Below are 9,908 nucleotides of genomic sequence, written 5' to 3'. Positions count from 1 at the left end.
CATTGAATTGTACACTTTAAAATAGGAATTTTATGGTTTGTAAGTTATATCTTAATAAACTGTTATATTTTAAAATATATATTTAATGAGATACTACTGCTTTACAATTTTTTTTTTATTCTGTAGTTAGTGGCAGGACCTAGCAGAGTTCCCTTTTTATTTTTCAAGTCACATTTGTTTGCTTTTTAAAAAAGTATGTTTCTCTAGGGCATTCTGTCTTCCTTATGTTGCATGTTAATTTGTCACCACAATTATACCTTCTCGCAAACACACTATATGGTACAGGGTAAAGCTTGGGCTCCTGTGTCAGACAGACCAAGGTTTTCCTCTTACAAGTTGTGTGGTCTTGGGCAAGTAATTTAATTTCACCTAACCTTGATTTCCTTATCTGTTATATTAGACAAGATAGAGTCTGTAAAGTGCTATTAATAGTTCTTGGTACATAGTAAGCTCTCAATAAATATTAGCAATTATTATTGTTAGTTTTATAGTTGATAATTATTAAATCTCCCTCTGGGTGTATCTGTCCATACCAGGGACATTGCTTCCTACAAAACCAAACCTACGAACTTTTTTGAAAAATAAATCTATCATGTTTATTTTTTTCTTAGTTTAAAAAGAAGATAAACGGGGAAAATGCATCAGTAAATAGTTTGAATAATCTCATATCTTTTAAGAGGGTCATTTAAAGAGCTCTTCCAATCTAAGATTTCACAAATACTGTGAGATTTTTCTCCAGATGTTAATTTTAAAGTGAATTTCTTCCCTCTTTCTCTCCTCTTTAACCTTCTTCCCTCTCCTCTGTCCATTCTTTTTTTCTTCTTCCCTCTTTCTCTCCTCCTTAAACTTCTTCCCTCTCCTCTGTCCATTCTTTTTCTTTTTTCTTCTCTTGGATCAACAAGATTTATTTTAAAATTAAAAAGCAATGTATAAATGCATTCTCCTTGTGGAAAGACAAAGCATTGTGAGAAGACACAAATGTTAGGCTAAAGTCCCCCTGTCCACCAATTCCAAACCTGGTGTTCTGCCTCCACCATCCCTCTCTACCCCCACTGTCCTCCCCTGCACTAGTCTCAGCTAACCATTCTTTAATTTTTGCACATGTTCGTTGTGAATCATTGGGGCTGATGTTTTACATGTAGTCATTCAGATATCAAGGCTGATAGGGATTCTGCTGTCCCACCATCTCCAGCGGTGGCCTCAGACTTCACAGAGGCATGGAGATCTCTTACCTGCTCTTCTGTACTATGGCTCAGAAGTGATACACATGTCTTCTCCTAGAAGCACTATAGTCACATGGTCCCAGCTAACTGCAAGGGAGCTAGGAAGTATAATCTATCATTCGCCTGGAAGGAGAGGAGAACTAGATATTGGGAGCACTAGGGGTATCTACCACAGCTCACAATTTTACTTTTTTGTCTTAGTTCCCTGGTTTTGATGTCCATCTCCTCAACTCAGTTGGGGTGGCTTCTTTTATTTATTTATTTATTTATTTATTTTATGAGCTTGGAAGTTTTTATAAGGTGGGAATTATCTGTACCTTGAAATTTTGATAGAATTTTCCTGTAACACTATCTGAGTTTGATGCCTTGTTTCTATGGGTAGATTTTCAATTAGTGTTTCAGTCTCTATGGTTATTGGTCAGGATTTTACTACTTGGGCCAATTTTGGGCAATTTATATGTTCCTAGAAGATTTTTCATTCTAGCCGTTAGCTTAAAGTTGTGCATGTGTGGTACACTCTTCTGATTTGTAAAATTTTTCATGTGGTTTTATTTCCTCCTTTTGTCTTCATGTAGGTTATTTGTGCCTTCTTTCTTTTGAGCTTACTTACAAAGGTTTGCTCTTTTCTTAAAAAAAAAAAATCTTTTAAAAGATTAACTGCAGACAGTTGCCACACAGGTGGTAAACCACAGCTACCGCCACAGACACTTCTGCCACAAGGATAGCTTGCCACCACAGCATCAGCCACTATCACTGTGCAGGAGGCCCAAGGCCACTTAACTGCACTGACAGAGGAGAGTCACCAGTGGAGCCCAGGGATACAGGTGAGCAAGTGCAGACCTGTGACCCAGTAGCCCAACCCTCAAGGAGAATTATGCTGCCACATGCTGTAGCATACCTGGTGGGAATTACATGTGCAGCCCACATGACTGTCTTGATCTGGGGAGAGACACACATGGAACCCCCAGAACTTCAGAAACCAGGATACCCAAATAGAATAATGAAGAAAATTCCAAATCACCACCAACTCATCCTCCAACCAGGGGAAGCAAGGACCCAGATGGAGTCTTTGCCCATAGGAAAGAGGAAAGAGAAATCCCACCTAGGGTCACCCATTCAAATTTAGGAGCTTTAAATATATTACTGTATCCCACTGCACACATCAGGATCATGAAAGAAAAAATTTCAAAAAAAAAAAAAAAAGAACTGGCTTTTGGTTTCATTGACAACTCTTCTATTTTCTTTTTCATTAATATGCTATTATCTTTATTAATTCCTTCTTTCTGCTTTATTTGGATTTATTTTATTTATTTATCCTTCTTGAGTTGGAAGCTTAAGGTCATCTATTTTCAGTCTTTCTGAGTGTTTTTTTTCCAAAAATTTCAGTGTTTATTTATATATTGCATATCTCAAAAAGTCTGAAAAAAATAAAGTTTCAACAGGAAGCCAGCAAATGCTCATAGACCTGCCTGCCTCTATCACTTAGGGGAAAGTGAGTCTGGAGTCCTTAGACGTTGGAATCTTAATGGCAGAACTTCAAATGTTCTGATCACTTGCCAAGGAAGTGCCACACTTGGTCTTCTTTGTTACTTTCTTTATTCAATGAAGATGACACTGATTCAACTAATGATCTTGCTTCCTCTTGAGTGTAATGGAATGAGCTATCACATACCTGCACGTTTGTGCAATTTATAGCCCCTCCATCACACTTCTTTATAAGCAATGCTTTCTAACATTCATGAGTAGATTTAATAACTTCAAGAGCAAAAGCCTTGTTCTTGAATTCTCTGTTAAAAGCAAACTGGTTTTCTGGTTTTCTTCTGGCACTTTATCAAATCTAAACCAATTGAGAGTAGCTTCCAAGTAACCTGGTTTAAACATCTTAACATCACCAGTATCATGAAATTTTGAGGCTTCAGGATCATTCACATGGATAGCAATTAATTTCCAATCTGTTTCATCCTGATCAATAAGAGCCAAACTTCCAAGTATCTTCACATGAATAACCTCTCCACGAGAAAGCAACTTTGAGCCTATTTCACAAACATCAGTAGGATAATTATCTCCACAGCAGTTTGTGCTCCTAATTTTTCAATGGGATCTTCCCAAATCTGAGGGAGGGCACCAAATTCCATATATAACCCTTGTGAGGGAAGATATTTGCCACATAGCATACCTTGCCATCCTTTACATCTTGTTTAACTGGATTCAGTGGCTCCTTGGTGGCAATCTCCATTTTAGCATTTGTCCACCAAGGTACTTCTACTACCACATTAAACAAATTCTCATATTCATCATTTCATGCTTTCTTTGTAGGAATGCCATTTTCCTCTTTAGAGTCCACCTTCAGAGGAATATCATGAAAGAGGGAAATGTAGTGACCAGCTACATTCTTGAAGAAGAGGTGGTCGTCCTGCGAGTGCAGCTTGCTGCGCTCCTTGGTGCGGTACAGGGCCATGGCAAGGCACAGCTGGTCCCTGCACTCGTTCCCTGCGGCAGGGGGGTGGCGGCTAGGGCCTCCCCGGGCCCCCAGCCCGTGTGCAGTAGCAGCCTCTTTCTAGGTTTTTAAGGAACGAATTTAAGTCTATGCATTTTCATATAGAGTATTTTTTGTTTTCATATGATTCTAAATAGTTTCTCATTTCCACCTTAACTTTCTCTTTAATCCAAGAGTTATTTAAAACTCTTTTAAAATTGCCAGATGTGTGGATTTATTTAGGATATATATTTGGTGCTGATTTTTAAAATTACATTTAATGAATGAAGGCAGACTTTATTAATTTGGGAAATTTGTTAAAGGTTCCTTTGTATGTAGTCAGCTTTTCTAAATTCCACGTGTTTGAAAAGGAAAACACTTTTATTGAGGTGATTTTTCTCTTTCATGATGTCACTTCCTATAAATGTTTGGTGATTCTTAGTTTTGTGTTCATTCTGGCACCTGAGATCTCCTATGTTTTAGTCAAGGTGCAGAGGGATGAGGGGAGGAGGTAGAGACGTGCTGTGGGAGAAGCTGTTATTCTGTGCACTGGACACACTCTGTTCTTCAGTCATCTGTTACCTGCCAGAATGCTGCCCTGTTTCCGAGAGCCAAGCTTCTATACTCAGGGTTGCAGCTGGAGGCAAAGTCTGGTTCCTGGGTTGCTGGCCCCTTGAGGGCGGGGGGTGGCATGCCCAAGCACCGAGGAGCCTGAGTGCACCTGCTACGGTAGCTCACGTGCCCCAAATCATCACTCTAGGGGCCTCTCAGCAGTCTAGTGGCTTCCCTGGGCTTCAGCTTCCCCACTTCTCACTTGGGAATGCCATGAGTATTGGTCCCACGTTCACAGTAGCAGTTGCCTATGTGTGGTGGTGTCTACAGCTAAGGTTTCCCTCTCTTTGTTTGTTTTCCATCTTTTAGGGATTCCTTTTCATCTGTGAGCAGAGTTGTGTACATATTTATCTTAAATATCTATTCTCTAGTTCCTATTGGTATTGTGAGGAAGGTAGCATATGTTCAGTCTGTCAGCCTTGAAACCTAATAATCTGTCAATTTTATTCACATTGGAAGTATGAAATGAGGCTATCAATTTGGTGCTACTGTTTTGAAAGAGATGAAAAGTCACAAGATTTCGGGTAGCAAAGCAATGAGCAGAGTAGTAGAATGAATAGTTTCAGGGCTCTGTGAAAACTATTCTGTTTGTGAATTAATTTAAAAAAATTTTATCTTCAGGACAGTTTTCAAAGCATTGTGTTTTTATGCTCTTATTGACTTTAGTGACATTTCTTTTTCATTTGCTTCTGTCTCCCTTAACATTTTTATGTATTAAACTGAAAAAATGCCATATCTGGCCCTTTTGAGTTGCATGATGATAAAAATCATAAATGGAATATTAATAATCTGAACAAAGATTAGAAAGTAGAAACAGATATAGTATCAGTGACTGTGTTGAGAAGTGGACTAAAAATTCTTGCCACTGTTATTACAGTCTTTTTCAAAGAGTCACTAATAAATTGATAAGTAAGATTTTATTTTTCCTCATAAAGATTATTCATATAGTCATAGTTTGCAGAAGACGTAAAAATTATGAATAAGCAAAAAGAAGAAAATAAATTATACCACATTAGTTTATATCATTCAGGACTTTTAAATACACGTTACACACACACACACACACAGACACACACAGACACACACAGACACACACACACACACACACACACACACAGTTTTACCAAAAACCTGGTCACACTCTACACACTGTTTTGTAACCTTTTTTTGTTTTGATATCACGTTACACACACACACACACACAGACACACACAGACACACACAGACACACACACACACAGACACACACACACACAGACACACACACACACACACACACAGTTTTACCAAAAACCTGGTCACACTCTACACACTGTTTTGTAACCTTTTTTTGTTTTGATATTTTTATTAATAGACTTTATCTTTTAGAACAGTTTTAGATTTACAGAATTATTGCAAAGATAGTACAGAGAGTTGCTATATTACCTCCCTCCCCCACACACCTGCACAGTTTCCCCAATTATTAACATCTAATGTTAGTGTGGTACATTTGTTACAATTAAAAACCAATAATAGGGCTGGCCCGTGGCTCACTCGGGAGAGTGTGGTGCAGATAACACCAAGGCCACGGGTTCAGATCCTATATAGGGATGGCTGGTTCACTCACTGGCTGAGCGTGGTGCTGATAACACCAAGCCAAGGGTTAAGATCCCCTTACCAGTCATCTTAAAAAAACAAAACAAAACAAAACAAAAACCCAATAATAACATATTATTATTTATTGAAGTCCATACTTTATTCAGATTTCCTTAGTTTTTACCTAATGATTTTTTCTGTTCTAGAGTCCCATCTGGGATATGACATTACACTTAGTTGTCATGTATCCTTAGACTCTTCTTGGTTGTGACAGCTTCTCAGACTTTCCTTATTTTTGATGAAATACTGGTTTTGAGAAATATTGGTCAGGTGTTTTGTAGAATGTTCCTCAATTGGAATTTTTCTGATGTTTTTTTCATGATTAGACTGGGCTTATACATTTTTTTGAGAACAATTACAGAGGCAATGTGCCATTCTCATCACATAATATTAAAAGTGCAGACTATTGCCATGACTTGTCACTGTTGACGTTGACCTTGACCAGCTGGTTGGGGGTAGTGTTTGTCAGGTTTCTTCTCCACTGTAAAGTTACTTGTTTTCCCTCTTTCCATATTGGGCTCTTGGAAGAAAGTCATTATGCAAGCTCACACTTAAGGAGTGGGGAATTACGCTACCTTTCCTTTGGGGTGGAGTACCTACATAATTTATTTGGAGTTCTTCTGCATGTTACATTTGTCTCTTCTCCCCCATCATTAGTTTACTTAATGTCAGCATGGACTCATGGATATTGCTTTTTTAGTCTGGGTTATGTAAATCTACATGACCACACCAGTTGTCCAGACTGGGTCACAAACCCCTTACACGCCAGGCTGGATCATCAGACCCCTCACACGCAGGTCTATGAGCTAGGTAACCAGCAAACAGGTCCTTGGAAGCCGTAGGTTGGAAAGGCATGGCCGCTCCTGTGGCGGTGGCCGCCCAAAGCAGTAAACTTCAGCCAAGGTGGCGGCCCCACGCAGGCACACTAACTCCACCCACACACAACCTATTCACAGCAAATGCTCGGCAAGATTCTGAACATCTGAGGGGCCCTGACCATTTTCCTGTATTTTCCCAACAGGTTATAACCCAGTACTATTTTGTTTTATTGCTCAAAATGTTCCAGCTTTGGCCATTGGGAGCCCTATTAGTTGGCTCCTATGCCCCTTTGACATACACCTATCAATGTAGTGGCATTTTTTTTTAGTACTTCATTACTGTCTATAATGAAGATGCTTATCTACAAGATGCTCATCTTGTATATCACCTGTCCCTGTGTCAGAATCAGCCATTTCCTCATAGAGCCCTTTTTCTTTATAATGGAGAATGGTATTAGAAATGTAACCTTTTTTCAAACTGAATGTACAGATTATTGTCCCATGTCATTATATATTTTTGTACAGCACTACAGTTTTGTTTTTACTTTTTAAATCAACTTTATTGAAGTATAGTTTACCTGTAATAAAATGCACTCATTGTAAGTGTATAATTCAATGAGTTTTGACAAAAGTATGACACTTACATAACCACCACCATGTCAAGATTTGGATATTTCCATCATTGCAGAAAGTCCCTCATGACCTTTCACAGTCAGTCTTACCATACTATCCCTGGACCCATCAACCAAGGATTTGCTTTTTATGACTCTTGATTAGTTTTTCCTGTTCTAAAATTTCATATACATGTGATCATGTAGTATGTACTCTTAAGTATTTCTTAATGTTTCTGAGATTTATCCGTGTTGCTGCATGTATCAATAATTCATTCTTTTTTATTGCTGTGTTATTGTGTGAATATACTACTCTGAACTGTTTTTAAAAATGCATAGTTTTTCCCACATCAGCAACCAGTTCTGATACTGACTGGGTATCCCACAATTCAATTCAATTCTGACACTAACTGGAGTTAGCACAGACCCCACAGGTTAAGGGTTCAGTCCTACAAGACTACTCTTGCTTTATACGCCAGTTGCAAGTCAAAGGTTGTCACCTGTACTTCCAACCGATAATAAAATCAAGGGTTTCCACAACCCCCTCCACAGGTTCAATGATTTGTTAGAATGGCTCACAGGACTCAGGAAAACTCTACTTCCTGTTACCAGTTTATTATAAAACATACAGCTCAGGAATAGACAAATGGAAGAGATGCATAGGGCAAGGTATGGGGAAAGGGGAGCAGAGCTTCCATGCCCTCTCTGAGCACGTCACCCTCCCAGTACCTCAATGCCATCACCAACAGGGTTGCTTAGGAGTTTTTATGGAGGTTTCACTTTAGGCGTGATTGATTAAATTATTGGCCATCAGTGATTGAACTCAACTTCAAGTCCCTCTTCATTCCCCAAAGCTCAGTGGGTGGGGCTGAAAGTTCCAACCCTCTAAACATGCCTTGGTCTTTCTGTTGACCAGCCCCTCTCCTGAAGCTGTCTAGGGCTCCCAGCTACCATTCATCTCAGTAGCATACAAAACACTCATCACCATTTGTTTATCCATTCACTTGCTGATGGATGTTGGGTTATGGTTTTTGGCTGTGGTAAATAAAGCTTCTGTGAACTCTCATGTACAAGTATTTTCGTGGATATATGTTTTCATTTCTTTGTAAAAACATAGGAGTAGAATTACTAGGTCATAAGGTAGATGTTTCCTAAACAGTTCTCCAAAGTGGCTGTCCCATTCTGTGCTTCCATAGGCAATGTGTAAGAGTGCCTCCACATCCTCACCAACACTTAGCAGTGTCAGCCTCTTTATTTTAGCAACACTGGTGGGTATGTAGTGGTACCTTACTATGGTTTTCATTTGCATTTTACTGATGATTAGTGATGTTGAGCATGTTATCATGTCTTCACCGGCCATTTGATGTCTTCTTTGGTAAAGTGTCCATTTTTTAATTGGGTTGTTTTTCTTTTGATTATTAAGTTGTAAGAGTTCTTTACTTTGGATATGTCTTTTGTCAGTTATATATATTGTGAATATTTTTTTCCCAGTTTGCCTCTTTTCATTTTCTTAGTGGTATCTAGTTTTACGTCATAGAATTTAGTTTTTATGTTTAAGTCTATGATCCATTTCAAGTCTATTTTTGTATATGATGTGAGGTAAGGGTTGAGGTTTGTTTGTTTGTTTTTTCCATAAGGATGTACTATTTAGTCTAGCTGGATATTCCATTTTGCAGTTTGGAAAAGACTATCTCCCCCCACCCCACTCCCATTGAATTATTTTGGTAACTTTAATAAAAATCAATTGGTTGACCTATGGGTCTATATTTGGACTTTATATTCCATTCCATTGATGTTTATGATTGATTTATAAATATTTAAGTGTACAGCTCACTGAAGTCTCGCAAACTGAACACACATGTACAGTCAGCACCTAGATCAAAAAATAGAGGATGGCCAGTTCCTGAGATGCCATCTTCATGATTACTTCCAGACATGATATGTCCTGCTAAAGGATAATCACTAACCTGATTTCAGCAGCGTATATTAGTTCTGCCTGTTTTTGTACTTTATATAAAATGGAATCATACAATATGTATTGTGTCTTTCTTTGAATGTTATGTTTGTAAGATTCATTCGTAAATGTATATGTAGTTACAGTTTGTCATTCTCATTGGTGTAAGTTATTCCATTTTGGGAATACCACAACATCTTTATTCGTTGTACTGTTGATGGATATCTCAATGATTCTTAGTCTTTGGCTATTATGAACTGTGCTGCTATGACCCTTCTACTATAGGATGAACATTTCTATGTGTGCATTTCTGTAGAGAACACATGCAGGGGTGGAATTCCTGGGTCGTAGTGGATTTTTCTTTTTAAGTTTTAAATGATCTCAGAGTCCACTACTGGCTACATTGATTTGCAGTTTTTAAGGTTGTGACAAATTGTTTCATTCTTAATGTTCACTTGTCTTGATGAAGTAGCATAATTTAGTGAACTGTGTGGCTTTCATTCATGAGATGGATCAGTTCTTATCTCCATTACCAACTTTGCCAGGTTACCTTGAGCAGTTGCTTAATCTCTGTGAGCT

At 38.4% G+C, this 9,908-nt stretch overlaps 1 pseudogene; it reads right to left on the bottom strand.

Annotated features, from left to right (window-relative positions):
* Positions 1-2,772: 2,772 nt before the first annotated feature.
* Positions 2,773-3,681, bottom strand: LOC103599237 (annotated as a pseudogene).
* Between the last annotated feature and the right edge of the window lie 6,227 nt (positions 3,682-9,908).

The sequence above is a fragment of the Galeopterus variegatus genome, unplaced genomic scaffold (genome assembly GCF_000696425.1).
Source record: "Galeopterus variegatus unplaced genomic scaffold, G_variegatus-3.0.2 Scaffold2891, whole genome shotgun sequence".
NCBI classification, from domain to species: Eukaryota; Metazoa; Chordata; class Mammalia; order Dermoptera; family Cynocephalidae; genus Galeopterus; species Galeopterus variegatus.
Note: the sequence above shows the minus strand (reverse complement) of the source record. Positions and strands in the feature narration are given on the sequence as shown.